General features: G+C 32.8%; 1 pseudogene; it reads right to left on the reverse strand.

Moving 5' to 3' along the window:
* The window catches only part of LOC139870753 (uncharacterized), a 67201-nt pseudogene that overhangs the window by 44791 nt on the left and 4438 nt on the right, over positions 1 to 17972 (reverse strand).

Genomic DNA, 17972 nt, shown 5'->3' on the forward strand with positions numbered 1-17972 from the left:
TTTATATTCATATTTTAAGTTATACGTTTCTACGTGTCGCGGATTTCTATCCGGCGAATCTTTTCGATTTTCAAACCAACGGTCAAGCTTTTGGGATTTTTAAGTCCTAATTATTTTCAATATGATATTTTGATGTCATATGATTATATATAGTGGTTATATATTTTATTCGTCGCGTATTTGTTATCTCTCCGAAAAATCAATCGTGTAGTAGCGTTTTCGCGTTTCGGGCTTCTTTCGGGCATTTGGGCCACAAGCAATTATACATTTTATCAAATTTGGGCAAATGGGGCCCACTCCTCTCAATATTTCGGCCAAACTCCTTTGAAAGGGGGTATTTGTGCAAAATTGGTAACTAGTGACTAAAATGATCAAAAGTCTCATTTTCCTTCATTTCACCCTAATTCCTCATTTTAATTTTCTCCTCTCTTTCTCCTTTCTTTTGAGCTGTCACCTGCACCACCAATAATCATCATCATCTTTTCATTTCAAGCTTGAAGATTTAGGGCTTTCATCATTTTCGGATTCACCGTATCGAGCTCTACGTGTTCATACTAATCGTTTCTTGATTAGGGTATAAACCCTAACCCTAGATTTTTAATTTTTCTTTATTTTCCTATATTTTGATGTTATATTGATAGTATGATGATTACATGTTATTGTATTGATGATTGTATGCATAGAATTGCTCGATTATACATGTTTTCGGTTTGATTGAATTGGTACAGCAGCATTTTCGTTCATTTCTGGTTATGTAACTGATATAAAAGTGAAATTAAAGTATCTAGATGAGTTCCTCTCATTAAGAAATTAATTTTAGACTCCAAATTCATGTCATTTCGATTTTCGGAGCTTAAGATATGATTAAAATGGTATTTTGTTAAGATTGAAATATGAAAACGAATTGAACCAAGTTTGGTCTGACTTTGTGTCCACTTTTAGAGTCTTTAGGGGGTACTAGTGTGTTTGGATTGATGATGGGATGAACTTTCATGTTCGGGTCATCTAAATCCGAGCCACGGATCACCCGTTATGGCTAAAACACGTTTTTGAGCGGATTGAAGATCCAAACTGATTAAGGGCTGTAAGTCACGACTTGTTGACTGTTCTTGGGATGTTCTTGAGCAAACTAAGGTGTTGGGTGGGTTGGTTAGGCGAATATATATATAAGGCTCGCCGAAAACTGATTCTCGGGGCTCAAGTTATGACCCGATGAACTTTTAATTCAAACTTATGGTTATTAATTGTGACTTATGATATAAATAATGAATTTCATTATTAATAAATTACTTATTATATAAAAAGTAATTAATTTAATTTAAGACTTATGATATATATTTATTATATCATTTATTAATTAATTATAATTTAATTAAACATTTAATTAAACTTATGATTAATAATACTTTTATTATTAATAAAAAATACTTATGGTAAGTATTAAACTTATATTATGATATTATTATAATAAGACTTATAATAAGGATTAATTAATTATTTAATTATTATAAGGCTTAGTTATTATTTAATTATAATTTAATTATTAAATACTTATGATTTAATAATTATAATTAGAAACTTATGATATGATTAATAATTCATTATTAATTAATAATACTTATGATATGATTTAAAACTTATTATTAATTAATAATACTTATATTATGATTAATATTTAATTAATTAATTAAATACTTATGTTATATTAATTATATCATTTAAACTTATGTTAACTTTAATAATTCAATTTAATTTAATTAAACTTATGTTATGAAATAATTATACATATATGACTTTAATTAATGTTATAACCTATATTATTATTATAAATTATACTTTTAAAATTAACGTTGACTATGTTTGACCAAGGTTGACTTTTGAGTTGACTTTCGATTGACTTTTACTTTCAGTTGACTTTTATTGATTTTCTAATTAAGGAAACTTCCCTAACTTAAAAACTTTCTAAAAATAGAAACTTTCTAAATATGGAAACTTTCTAAATTTGGAAACTTTTCAAAAATAGAAACTTTTCAAAAATAGAAACTTTCCTAAAATAGAAACTTTCCTAAAATAGAAACTTTCCTAAAATAGAAACTTTCCAAAAATGGAAACCTGCTAAAAATAGAAACTTTTTAAAAATAGAAAGTGTGTGTCCATACGCTGTTCCGATCAAACCGATGCATGTTGAGTGTTGTTCTATGTCTACTTGCAACATGTACAATAGCTATCATACTAAGACTTGACCTAAGTTAGTTATTTATATCGACCTGCTTTATTTATAGGTCGGCGTTGTGATCATTCCTGATCACTTTACTTCGTTAGCTGTTCGCTTGATTGTGTGGTTCCTTCATTTGCTATTAAGGTGAGTTATAGTCCCATTTTTCTATTTAAATCTTTTGGGATGAGAATACATGCAATTTTTTTTATATTTTGGACACAAATGGAGGTTGGTTTAAATTATTCATTGTGAGATGAACAAAAATATTTCCTAGTCTGGTAATTGTAATCACTGGTTTCTACCGGTGAACGCGAATCCTATGGATAGATCTATCGGGTTTGACAACCCCATTTCGAGCTAGTCGCGCTAGCAATTTATAATCGAAATGTTTAGTACTTCGTATTTTGTTGTAGATACACTTGTTCGGTGTATATTATTAATTGTGTTTGGCAATGGTAAATAAATGGTTAAGTGGTTACCAGGTGGCTCACGAAAAATGGAATAATGTTTTTATATGTTTTCTAGCATATAATTTTGTGGTCCAAAAATGAGTTTTTATGTTTTCAAACATAAATTTTTATGGTTTTTATTAAATATTGTTTGCAATATTAAATCTATAATTCACTCAACATTTTTGTTTACAGTTACTCGCATGTTTTATTCTCAGGTTCATGATTGATTGCTTCCGCTGTGCTTAAAGAGTCTGCATATTTATGATGGCAGCTTTTGTTAAACAATAACTTGCATTCTATTTTGATACATTTAATAGTGGATGTTGTTGACTTTGTTTTGGTCAACTTTTAGTTAAGTAATAATGTATGGTTTTTCTAAACTTATATATTTTGATAGGTTTCCTTTATAGGAAATCATTTTTAAATAAATAATGCAAGGTTATTTATTAAATTCATATTGAGTTATGATCAAGCTGTGGGACCAAGATAACGATGGTCGTCAAGTGTACTTTGACGGGTCATTACAGTTGGTATCAGAGCCTTGGTTGTAGGGAATTAGGCTGCATTGATGTCGTTACCTGAGTCAATAGGGTGCATTAGTGAGTCTCGTCTACAGCCCGGCCTATTATATATTATTATATGGATTATTTGTATCGTATTGGTACATATATTGTTATCATACATACATCTCTATTATGTTCTGAATCCGGGAGGAACTCCCATTCCAATTTAAACGTATTCTCCGACTCATGCGAACTTATCCTTATAAGAACACCTCGGGTAGTGAAACCGAGGGATGTCATTCTTGACTTCTAAAATTCTTGACTTTTCTATGTCATCTATTATGGTTATGTATATAATGTTTGAGTTATCTTACGCGAGATGTCATTCTTGACTTCTAAATGCTCGGCATTTCAATGTCAGCTATTATGTTTAGGTATATAACATTCTTGTTATATTACGTGCCTTTGTGCCGTTGTGCCTATGTGCTTTGGTTTTTGAACCGGAAGACGTCATTCTTGACTTTTAGAGATTTTTGGCACTTCGAAGACATTTCTATGTCATCGTTACTCCTATTCGTTACTTATGATGTTTTGTCTCTTGTGCTATCCTTAGCACATTGTTTAAGAAATTGTTTTAGAGAAATTGTATGGAAATTCGAGGTTGATCGCGTGTCTTGACCTCATGTAGTGCTATTGGAATGGAACTATGAATTAGTGAAATATAATGGCGTCAGGCCAACGTGATTATATTACGTTAATTCATAAAGAAGTCCCAATATTGTGACATGAGGAATAGAAAGCGAGTCAAAGAAAAATTTTACACTACTCGTTCAGAAGTTCTGATGTATTACATGGATAGGGAAAATAATCATTATCTTATTTGTTGATATACGAGAAGCTCGTTTTAACTATATTAACTATCTCATGCTCTATCCTTCATAACTCGCTTGTTAGCAACAGCTTCGCTCGGGAACAATTTTGGTCCAAGGACTTATGTCCTGATAATAGTCAAAACAACATTTAACTCATTGGTTTCATGACCTCGTAACATTTGTTGGTCAAATGTCGCACGACGATTCAAGTCCTTTACTCGATCTTCCACGATCTTACTTCAACTTGTAACCTCTAAAATACAGATACTCTATTTATCATCGAGAGTTTTACACATTTGTTTAATTAGGCGGTTCTCACATGATTTATGGGTGAATAGAAGTAATGAAATATTTTGTCATGTATACAATTTATAAAATCATACATGTATGTATGGATTCAAATGAATAAAATTTACCCTTACCTATTTTGGCTAGTATATACTAAATCATACCTTCAAAATTATTTTAAAACCACTCATTTATTGAGCTGTTTGACTAAGTCAATTTGTTTTATATAAAATGGTACACGTTGTACATACTTCTAAATTTACTAAGAACTTCGTTTCGTTTATGTTGTCACATCAAACGTTTAAAGTTTTTTCAAAACTCCTTTGATTGATTTTATCAAATTTTCGCATTACCCTACAGAGTGTTTGGATCACAGTTCTTCTCATCCTCCGTTTAAGGATGAAACTTACCCTTAAGTTCATTGATAGAAACTCTTACACCACTTTGGATTCCGGTTTTACAAAATTTGTAGGAAAGTCTTTGCGCTCATAAAATTTTCCCCTCTTATGGTTGGACATGGCCGAAAATCGGACCGATAAATCAATTTTCTGGGGTACACTCGGTGGTCACCCTATTGTAGAAAAGGCGCTAGGTGGGTTTCTACCCCAACTGTTGTTATAGTGGGTATCATGGATATATATTTCACTAGACCGTTTGAGGAGTTTCTACTCTCAATATTCGCTGTCAACCACAACACCCTCGTAAACATCAATCCTAGGATTCAATACTTTGAGGTGCACGAAATTATTTTTGGAGATTCATCTCACCTGGACGCGGCCATTATTTATAACCTATGATTCGCGTTCTTTTCATCCGCACATAAATTTAAGAATATGGATGAATCCTAGATTTCCTCGCTCACTGTACAATGAAGTTCACTCTCATTGAAATATCACACCTTTCATACGTCTTCCTTTCGGAAATGTAACAAAAATTTACTTTGAAGTCCATGATCCTCGTTATCTCCTTTGAGAGAATTGCCTTATATATATCTATGCCACCAATGTGACTACTCCATATATTTCTTCCTTCATTGTTGCAACTATATTTCATTCGTCCCGGTTCGTCCCCTTGGGGAGTTTCTATTTTGTTGTTAAGAAGAAAGATGGTTCGTTCCGATTGTGTATTGATTATCGCGAGTTGAACGAGCTTACTGTTAAAAACCGTTACCCTCTTCCTAGAATTGATGATCTGTTTGATCAGCTTCAAGGTTCGTCTATTTATTCTAAAATCGATCTTCATTCCGGTTATCATCAATTGCGTGTTAAAGAATCTGAAGTCCCGAAAACTGCTTTTCGCACCCGTTATGGTCACTACGAATTTCTTGTTCTGTCGTTCGGATTGACAAATGCACCTGCTGTGTTCATGGACCTCATGAACCGTGTGTGTAGACCCTATCTGGACACATTCATTGTTGTTTTCATCGACGACATCCTTATTTATTCCAAGAGTGATGAAGAGCACAAAGAACATTTGAAGATAGTGCTTGATCTGTTGAGGAAAGAAGAGTTGTATGCTAAGTTCTCTAAGTGTGCCTTCTGGTTAAGAGAAGTTTAATTCCTTGGATATATTGTTAGTAAACAGGGAATACAAGTTGATCCTGCTAAGATTGAGGCGATTGAGAAGTGGGAGATTCCGAAAATTCCTACTCAGATTCGTCAGTTCCTAGGTTTGGCAGGCTATTATAGAAGGTTCATTCAAGATTTTTCACGAGAAGCAAAACCTCTTACTGCTTTAACGCATAAGGGGAAGAAGTACGAGTGGAAGAGTGAACGAGAGTCTGCCTTCCAAACTCTGAAGAAGAAGTTAATTTCTGCACCGATATTATCACTACCCGAGGGTAATGATGATTTTGTTATCTATTATGATGCTTCGTGTCAAGACTTTGGTTGTGTTTTGATGCAGTGAAAGAAAGTCATTGCTTACGCGTCACGTCAGTTGAAGATTCATGAACAGAATTATACAACCCATGATGTAGAATTGGGAGATGTTGTGTTCGCACTCAAGAATTGGAGACATTACTTATATGGGGTCAAAAGTACTGTGTACACTGATCATGAAAGTCTTCAACACATCCTTGATCAGAAACAGTTGAATATGAGGCAACGAAGATGGATTGAGACGTTGAATGATTATGATTGTGAACTTTTATATCATTCGGGAAGGGCCAACGTTGTGGCCGATGCGTTAAGTCTTAAAGAAAGGGCTGAACCTCGTAGGTTTAGAGCCTTGAATATGACAATTCGAACAAACCTCGCATGACAGATTCTTGAGGCACGACAAGAAGCCTTGAAGGAGGAGAATTTTGTAACGGGAAGGTCCGAGGCTTGAGTAAACAATTAGAGGTACGAACCGATGGTACTCGGTATTTTATAGGACGCCTTTGGGTTCCGAAGTTTGGTGATCTGTGACAACTTGTTTTAGATGAGTCTCATAAGTCTAGGTACTCTATTCATCCTGGTTCAGGGAAGAGGTATCATGATCTTAAGGAGCTGTATTGGTGGCCTAATTTGAAAGCTGATGTGGCTACGTATGTGGCTAAGTATTTGACCTGTGCTAAGGTTAAAGCTGAACATCAGAAACCGTCTGGACTGTTGGTGCAACCTGAGATTCCCGAGTGGAAGTGGGAAAGTATTACGATGGATTTTATTACGAAGTTATCGAGAGTTGCGGGTGGCTATGATACCATTTGGGTGATTGTAGATCGACTCACTAAGTTAACTCACTTTTTGCCGATTAAGGAAACGGATTCGATGGAGAAGCTTACTCATTTGTATTTGAAGGAGATTGTTTCTAGACATGGTGTTCCTGTATCTATTATTTTAGATCGAGACAGTCAATTTGTGCCGAGGTTTTGGTGATCCTTACAGAAAGCCTTGGGAACTAAGTTAGATATGAGCACCACTTATCATCCCCAGACGGATGGTCAGAGTGAAAGGACCATTCAAACGTTAGAAGACATGTTACGAGCATGTGTTATTGATTTTGGTAATGGGTGGGATAGGTATTTGCCACTAGCTGAATTTTCTTATAATAACAGCTATCATGCAAGTATTAAAGCCGCACCGTTTGAAGCTCTGTATGGTTGAAAGTGTAGGTCTCCTGTCTGTTGGAATGAGGTTTGGGATGCTCAACTTACAGGTACAGAAATTATTCATGAGACTACCGAGAAGATCGTACATATTAAGAAAAGATTGAGAACCGCTAGAAGTCGGCAAAAGAGCTATGCCAATAAGAGAAGAAACGATATTGAATTTCAGGTCGGTGATCGTGTTATGTTGAAGGTATTACCTTGGAAGGGCGTAATACGTTTTGGTAAAAGGGAAAGTTGAATCCTCGTTTTGTTGAACCTTTTGAGATTATTGAGAGAGTTGGACCAGTGACTTATCGTTTGAAATTGCCACAAGAACTCAGTACTATTCATGACGTTTTTTCGTGTATCGAATTTAAAGAAGTGTTTGGCCGAGGCCGATAAGACTATTCCTCTGGAGGAACTTCATGTTGATAAGCAACTTCATTTTATTGAGGAACCTGTCGAAATTATGGATCGAGAGGTTAAGACTCTTAAACTGAGTAGGATTCCTATTGTTTGAGTTAGATGGAACGCGAGACGCGGTCCCGAGTTCACTTGGGAGTGTGAAGATCATATGAAGCAGAAGTACCAGCATTTGTTCCCAGATACTGAGTCAACCCCTGCACCTGCTTAAATTTTGGGACGAAATTTCCGTAACGGGAAGGTACTGTCACGACCCTACTTTTTCCGTTATCTTTTACCGTTAATTACTTAAAGACCGTTAACTGTTATTCATGCCACGTCATTTCTATGACCTATATTATTATTTTTGTAATAATATATTAATTATTATGTGTTATGTGAATATTTATATTCATATTTTAAGTTATACGTTTCTACGTGTCGCAGATTTCTATCCGGCGAATCTTTTCGATTTTCAAACCAACGGTCAAGCTTTTGGGATTTTTAAGTCCTAATTATTTTCAATATGATATTTTGATGTCATATGATTATATATAGTGGTTATATATTTTATTCATCGCGTATTTGTTATCTCTCCGAAAAATCAATCAGCGTTTTCGCGTTTCGGGCTTCTTTCGGGCATTTGGGCCACAAGCAATTATACATTTTATCAAGTTTGGGCAAATGGGGCCCACCCCTCTCAATATTTCGGCCAAACTCCTTTGAAAGGGGGGTATTTATGAAAAATTGGTAACTAGTGACTAACATGATCAAAAGTCTCATTTTCCTTCATTTCACCCTAATTCCTCATTTTAATTTTCTCCTCTCTTTCTCCTTTCTTTTGAACCGTCACCTGCACCACCAATAATCATCATCATCTTTTCATTTCAAGCTTGAAGATTTAGGGCTTTCATCATTTTCGGATTCACCGTATCGAGCTCTACGCGTTCATACTAATCGTTTCTTGATTAGGGTATAAACCCTAACCCTAGATTTTTAATTTTTCTTTATTTTTCTGTATTTTGATGTTATATTGATAGTATGATGATTACATGTTATTGTATTGATGATTGTATGCATAGAATTGCTCGATTATACATGTTTTCGGTTTGATTGAATTGGGACAGCAGCTTTTTCGTTCATTTCTGGTTATGTAACTGATATAAAAGTGAAATTAAAGTATCTAGATGAGTTCCTCTCATCAATACATTAATTTTAGACACCTAATTCATGTCATTTCGATTCCCGGAGCTTAAGATATGATTAAAATGGTATTTTGTTAAGATTGAAATATGAAAACGAATTAAACCAAGTTTGGTCTGACTTTGTGTCCACTTTTAGAGTCTTTAGGGTGTACTAGTGTATTAGGATTGATGATGGGATGAACTTTCATGTTCGGGTCATCTAAATCCGAGCCACGGATCACCCGTTATGGCTAAAACACGTTTTTGAGCGGATTGAAGATCCAAACTGATTATGGGCTGTAAGTCACGACTTGGTGACTGTTCTTGGGATGTTCTTGAGCACACTAAGGTGTCGGGTGGGTTGGTTAGGCGAAGATATATATAAGGCTCGCCGAAAACTGATTCTCGGGGCTCAAGTTATGACCCGATGAACTTTTAATTAAAACTTATGGTTATTAATTGTGACTTATGATATAAATAATGAATTTCATTATTAATAAATTACTTATTATATTAAAAGTAATTAATTTAATTTAAGACTTATGATATATATTTATTATATCATTTATTAATTAATTATGATTTAATTAAACATTTAATTAAACTTATGATTAATAATACTTTTATTATTAATGAAAAATACTTATGGTAAGTATTAAACTTATATTATGAGATTATTATAATAAGACTTATAATAAGGATTAATTAATTATTTAATTATTATAAGGCTTAGTTATTATTTAATTATAATTTAATTATTAAATACTTATGATTTAATAATTATAATTAGAAACTTATGATATGATTAATAATTCATTATTAATTAATAATAATTATGATATGATTTAAAACTTATTATTAATTAATAATACTTATATTATGATTAATATTTAATTAATTAATTAAATACTTATGTTATATTAATTATATCATTTAAACTTATGTTAACTTTAATAATTCAATTTAATTTAATTAAACTTATGTTATGAAATAATTATACATATATGACTTTAATTAATGTTATAACCTATATTATTATTATAATTTATACTTTTAAAATTAACGTTGACTATGTTTGACCAAGGTTGACTTTTGAGTTGACTTTCGATTGACTTTGACTTTCAGTTGACTTTTATTGACTTTCTAATTAAGGAAACTTCCCTAACTTAAAAACTTTCTAAAAATAGAAACTTTCTAAATATGGAAACTTTCTAAATTTGGAAACTTTTCAAAAATAGAAACTTTTTAAAAATAGAAACTTTCCTAAAATAGAAACTTTTCTAAAATATAAACTTTCCTAAAATAGAAACTTTCCAAAAATGGAAACCTGCTAAAAATAGAAACTTTTTAAAAATAGAAAGTGTGTGTCCATACGCTGTTCTGATCAAACCGATGCATGTTGAGTGTTGTTCTATGTCTACTTGCAACATGTACAATAGTTATCTTACTAAGACTTGACCTAAGTTAGTTATTTATATCGACATGCTTTATTTATAGGTCGGCGTTGTGATCATTCCTGATCACTTTACTTCGTTAGCTGTTCGCTTGATTGTGTGGTTCCTTCATTTGCTATTAAGGTGAGTTATTGTCCCATTTTTCTATTTAAATCTTTTGGGATGAGAATACATGCAATTTATTTTATATTTTGGACACAAGTGGAGGTTGGTTTAAATTATTCATTGTGAGTTGAACAAAAATATTCCCTAGTTTGGTAACTGTAATCACTGGTTTTTACCGGTGAACGCGAATCCTATGGATAGATCTATCGGGTTTGACAACCCCATTTCGAGCTAATCGCGCTAGCAATTTATAATCGGAATGTTTAGTACTTCGTATTTTATTATAGATACACTTGTTCGGTGTATATTATTAATTGTGTTTGGCAAGGGTAAATAAATGGTTAAGTGGTTACCAGGTGGCTCACGGAAAATGGAATAATGTTTTTATATGTTTTCTAGCATATAATTTTGTGGTTCAAAAAGGAGTTTTTATGTTTTCAAACATAAATTTTTATGGTTTTTATTAAATATTGTTTGCAATATTAAACCTATAATTCACTCAACATTTTTGTTGACAGTTACTCGCATGTTTTATTCTCAGGTTCATGATTGATTGCTTCCGCTGCTTAGAGAGTCTGCATATTTATGATGGCAGCTTTTGTTAAACAATAACTTGCATTTTATTTTGATACATTTAATGCTGTTGACTTTGTTTTGGTCAACTTTTGGTTAAGTAATAATGTATGGTTTTTCTAAACTTATATATTTTGATAGGTTTCCTTTATAGGAAATCATTTTTAAATAAAGAATGCAAGGTTATTTATTAAATTCATATAGAGTTATGATCAAGCTGTGGGACCAAGATAACGATGGTCGTCAAGTGTACTTTGACGGGTCGTTACACCAATCATGCCAAAAGGAAATTTTAACCAACGGAATACTATATCGGGCTATTTTATGATACAAACCTATGTGACTGCTTGAACTTAAATGTTGGTCCTTCATATAAATTAACTAAAAAGTCCTCTTCACATGAGACGATGCGAAATGGTCTTGTTGGCTTGAACGCACAGCTTAGGACTCTTCTAGAATGCCCGTCAAATTCTCCAACATTCCTTTCGGAATCCCACCTGTTTAAGATTGTTAAAATGAGTGCACTCCAAATTAGCAAATTGAAAACTAATTATTAAAACGTGAAAGAAATCGAGTGGGCAATATCTACTACGTATTGTGCGGGCTGTTACGAAGAAATCCTCCTCTAAAGACGTATTAGAATTGAGTAGTGATGCACAGTAGTGAGTAGTAAAGCGTGGAGGTGTTAGTAGTGACGAGTAATACTTAGTAGTGGTAAGTAGTAATGATTAGTATTGAGTAGTAGCAAGTAGCAATGGATAGTAGTAAATACTAAAGTCTTATTTAGTAATGACAAGCAGTGAGAAGTAGTGATCAGTCGTGACTAGCAGTGAGAGACGGGGTTGAGTAGTAGTTAGCAGCGTTAAACAGTGCTGAGTAGTGGTATGAGATGACGAGTGTGTTCAAGTAGTGTCTGAGTAGTGACAAGTAATGATCGGTGGTGATAAACAGTGTCGAGCAGTGATGAGTTGGGTCAAGATTACAAGTTACTTACAAGTTATATTAACAATTAATTTGCACATGGTAAGTTTCTGCTCACATTTGAGATTACACGGTTTGTTTTCAAAACGTTGTTTATCCATGTAACCTACTTGATTCAGCCCCAATTCCTTATTTTGCGATGTCGGAACTTCTATATGAGTTACCGTAATGTAATCCCGGTCATCACATTACGCTATCTCACATTTCCATTCGACATCGCTCCATAAGTTCAAGATGGGAAAGTCAACTTAATTTAGTTAAACCTCCCGTCACGGGTACGTATGTGGTTCATAGTATAGCGCTTAGTTCAAGTCCATATCATATGGATATAGGGTGTATATGTACGTTAATGTGTAGCCCTACACGTCGTATTGTGAGCAAATAGTGCAGGTATGATGTGTAAAAGTCATCCAAGACACACGGCTATAGACTACACTTCACTAATACGCCCTACGGTTAGACACACTAATGTATCCTAGTTCCCTATAGCCAAAGCTCTGATACCATATGTAACACCCCGTCAAAAATCCCTCTAACGGAATGTTAACTCTGGTCCTAGTGCTTGGCTTGACTTCTATGTAACAGTAATATTCTACAGCGGAAGCAATTAATACCTGAGAATAAAACACGCAAAATGGATCAACAATAATGTTGAGTGAATCTACAGGTTTTAGGTAAACAATACAGTATGTTTAAGAAATAATATTTCAAAAACGTTTATTAGTGGAAGACCACCAAGGTTTAACGTTAAAAGTTTGTAGACAGCACCGTATCCCGTTTCAAAAGTTTGTTGACACTACCATGTCAAGTTTCAAATATCTGTAGACAATACCATGTCAAGTTTTATCTCATTTTGTTCGTAAACAATAGTTTTACATAACATTGTATAGTATTTGAAAAATAGTTATCAGAAAATAGTTTAGTTTCCTTGATCGCGAGATTTTACAAGTACAACTCCAAGTTGTAAAACGTTTGCATAATCTGAGCACCTGAATACTAGCGATGACCCGAGTATGGAAACCACTATACCCGCCTTTACCTAATAAAAAGTTATACACTTATTCGAGTGTATCTAATGTTCAAAGTAAATGCACCACAGTTAATATTGTAGGGTAAGGTTGCCAACCTAACGGATCCGTCCATCGAAATTGTGCTTACACTGATGGTATTAAAAGTATTCAAGCTAGAGGCTTTGTGAACAACTCAATATGCATATATAGTACTCATGTCAATACAAAAGCATTTGATAATGTAAGTATAACAGCGTGTATTCTCATCCCTAAAAACATGTAAAAAGTGGGACTGTAGACTCACCTTTGAATAAAGCTCGGATTGAAAAGTGGACAATTAACTTGTACGAATTATAGCCGAGTAATGCAAACTAAGTATACGTATTTAGGTTGGTCAATAAATATATCCTAAACAAATGTGGTTTCATAGTATAAGTTGTCTTATTGCTCGACTCGACGCGTTTCAAAGTAAAAGTCAACATACAATCAACTAGTTCATGCAAGTCAAACAAAGTCAACCGAAGTCAAACCGAAAGTCAAAGTTGGTCAAAGTAGTCAAATAAAGTCAAAATCAGTAGGTGCATGTCAAATGTTGGTCAACATGTCAAACCTAAGTCAAACAACACGTTTTGGATCATAAATGGTCAATTTCACAATTTCAGTTTATCATTGTGCACAAAGTTCATGTACATGTAGCAAACTTAGCATGTTATCTGATAGTACAAAATTCAAGTAAACACGGAAAACTCCAGATCATAAGTATACTCAAAATCTATTCCAAAAAGTCTGGCCAGGGTCTCATACGATAAATAAAAGTCAGGTATCAGAAGGGGTACATTTATGGTTTGTCAAGTCAGTTTCTGACCGCGCACTGATTTCGTTTTGGCTATAATCGGAGTTAGGGACATGCAATTGACACAAGGTCAGTGGCCATAGTTCAAGGACAAGTCAAAATAACACATATCAAAATTTGTGCAATTTGTTTTTAGCCAATTTGTACAGTTTATTCGTGCAAGTTGAATGTTCAATTTTCAGCTCAATTCAGAAGTTACACAAAGTATGACACTAGTTTGCCCAATGAATAAGGTTTAAGAGGTTGCAATAAACTGAGCATATACCAAATAATATATAAAGATTCATATTCCAGAAGCATACATGCTATTTCAATAAACACAAACCACAGAGTATAAAACAGAGAGCAAGTTGCAGATTCGATTCTAGTTTAGCTAGTCACATTCGCACACAATTATCCGAAGATCTAGATACAGTTAGCTTATGATATCTACATGAAAGGTGAAGTAATTTTTGTGTACATTTCAAATATATAAATATTTCATCACCAAAAATCAACACATTTTATCATACAAGGCTGTTTTCATGCAAGTGCTGTATAATTCCACTTTTACACTAAATCAAGCATAGCTCAAGTTATACATAAGCAAACAACATGATATCCTAGTGTAACTTGAGTGTTTTTAAATTATCTTTCCAGTGGTATAAGTTTCACAAGCCAATTCGTGGTCTATCAAACCCAGATTTTTGATTACACAACAAAAACAAAACGTTAATTCAAATGGATATAACTTGATCATCCGGAAACGAAATCAAGCGAATCCAAAGCCTAAAATCAATAGTTTTTAGCAAGGATTATAATTATATCATAATAATTAACATTTGACAAAGTCAATTTTTATGTATACATACAAATCAAATTCTGTTTTTAACCCTAACGCATCAAACGATCAATTTAACGATACCAATCAACGATAACGCGTATAGACTTGAGCAATTGACAACATAAACTATGAAACATCAATAAAATCTTATTTTAAAAGTTTGGGTTCATGTGATTATACCTTTGATAAACAAATTAAATACACCAACGCGTAGAGGACGATGTGAATTTCAACGTTCGTGTAGAAGGTTTTATCTAATTGTGAAAATTGAAGTGATGGAATGATGATGGTTGGGCGATGATGGGGAGGAAGAAAAGAAGCAGTCGACTGAATTAAAAATTAGGGTAGGAGATGTAGTGACCCGAACTTTTCCATGATTATTCCATGATTATATATTAAATGAAAACTATATTTGCATGATTAAATGTTTCCAACATGTTAAGCAATCAAACTTGTTAAGACTTGATTATTTGAAATGAGTTTCATGTAGACAATTGACCACCCAAGTTGACCGGCGATTCACGAACGTTAGAACTTGTAAAAACGACATGATGATATATATATGGACATATATATGGTTAACATGAGATTAGGATAAGTAAGTATCTCACTATGTATATTAACAATGTGTGATATACATAAAAAATGAGAATATTGAATTATGAAGCTCGAAACGATATACATAACGATTATCGTTATAACAACGTCTTACTATATACATATGTATTGTATTAAGATATTGATATACTATATTTAACATGATAAAATGATAATTAAGTATATCATTGAGTGTATTAACAATGAACTATACAAGTAAGATGAGACTACTAACTTAAGGATTTCGAAACAATATATATACGTAACGATTATCGTTGTAATAGTATTTTAACATATATATATTGTTGGAATTCATCATATTAACAAGTTTCATATAAGTACATGTCAAAACCGATTTCAACATTTAAGCGGAAGCATTTTATAAACAAATTAATATGAAGTTAACCTTTTTATTTGAATTCCATGAATGCATCAAGTCATGAAATTATGCTTACAAATAATAACTAGGAAGTAAGAATGTATTTACCTCCTCAAGTCAATTGAGGGTGTGTATGAAGAACAAAGTGATGAACAATGTGTAAAAGCCCAAGCTTTTGATGCACCAACACTACCCTTAATGTAGTTAGGCTTTAGAACCTTAGTGAACTAGTAAACCAAGCTTCAAACCCACTTGTTTCTTCTACCAAAAAACCGGACAGCAGCTGCCCAAATGATGATGACGAATGAAGTCTCAAAATGATGAAACCTCAAGGAGAAATACCCCAAACTTATCACCAACACCTTGAAATTTAGTTAGGATTTTATTACACTAGGAAATGAGTTTTTATTTTCACTCAATACTCCTTCTCTTACTCTAAAAAGGTCGGCCAGCTGCAGCAGAATATGAGAGAGGAGTCTTTTTAATTACTTGATTTTTTTGAATGCATGTAGAAGTCCAACTTTGGTACAAGATACAAGCATGCTTATTAGGACTTGTGCCACCTTAAACTTAACAAAAAAAAACAAGGCATGGGTGTGTTTCTTGGGCACAAAAACCGTCCACCCATGGGGTGGTCAAAAGAGTTTTTAATTTTTATAAAACATGTTATTTTTATACATGTAATAAAACCCATGAACATTTGTTAAGTTAATTTCCTTTTATAAACCATTTTATAAAATATAACACAACTTAATTATTTAAAACCTATAAATAATTAAATCCTCATCATATAAATTATCCAAATAATTTATCTCAAGTAATAATATTTTAGAAAACCGATTTTCTAAAATCCAAGCGTCGCGTATACATTTAATGATCCATTCATTAAATACGATTAAGGTGTCGGCAAGCTTGTTATTGGGTATGACCCGACTTGGATCATAACATATTAGCCGCATTAATTTAAATATGTCTCTCGGGCATACGAAAAACCTTCATATATATGATGTTAAGATATATTCATACACCATGTTATCATGTTAACATAACAATTTAACATCTCATTTAAGTATAATAACCATGAATTAATTACATTTAACAAGATCGTTAACTTAAAGGTTTCAAAACAACACTTACATGTAACGACTAACGATGACTTAACGACTCAGTTAAAATGTATAAACGTGTAGTGTATTTAGATGTATTAGTACACTTTTGAAAGACTTCAATACACATATCAAAGTACTCCTACTTAACAAAAATGCTTACAATTACATCATCATTCATTTTCATCAACAATTCTACTCGTATGCACCCGTATTCGTACTCGTACAATACACAGCTTCTAGATGTATTTACTATTAATATATACACTTCAATGATCAGCTCTTAGCAGCCCTTGTGAGTCACCTAAACATGTGGGAACCATCATTTGGCAACTAGCATGAAATATCTCACAAAATTACAAAAAATATTATAAATCATTCATGAATTATTTACAAAAAAACAAACTTACACATCCTTTATATCTAATCCATATACCAACGACTAAAAATACCTATAAACACTTTCATTCTTCAATTTTCTTCATCTAATTGATCTCTCTCAAGTTCTATCTTCAAGTTCTAAGTGTTCTTTAAAAATTCTATAAGTTCTAGTTTCATAAAATCAAGAATGCTTTCAAGTTTACAAGTCTACTTCCAAGCTTTCTAATCCATTCCAAGTAATCATCTAAGATCAAGAAACCTCTGTTATTTACAGTAGGTTATCATTCTAATTCAATGTAATATTCATATTCAAACTTTGATTCGATTTCTATAACTATAAACTATCTTAATTCAAGTAAAAATCTTACTTGAACTTGTTTTTGTGTCATGATTCTACTTCAAGAACTTTCAAGCCATCCAAGATCCTTTGAAGCTAGATCAATTTTTGTCACTTCCAGTAGGTTTACCTACTAAACTTAAGGTATTAATGATGTTCATAACATCATTCGATTCATATATATATAACAATCTTATTCGAAGATTAAAACTTGTAATCACTAGAACATAATTTAGTTAATTCTAAACTTTTTCGCAAACAAAGTTAATCCTTCTAACATAACTTTTAAAATCAATTAAACACATGTTCTATATCTATATGATATGCTAACTTAATGATTTAAAACCTGGAAACACGAAGAACACCGTAAAACCGGACATA

This window comes from Rutidosis leptorrhynchoides, chromosome 10, assembly GCF_046630445.1.
Source record: "Rutidosis leptorrhynchoides isolate AG116_Rl617_1_P2 chromosome 10, CSIRO_AGI_Rlap_v1, whole genome shotgun sequence".
Classification (NCBI taxonomy): domain Eukaryota; kingdom Viridiplantae; phylum Streptophyta; class Magnoliopsida; order Asterales; family Asteraceae; genus Rutidosis; species Rutidosis leptorrhynchoides.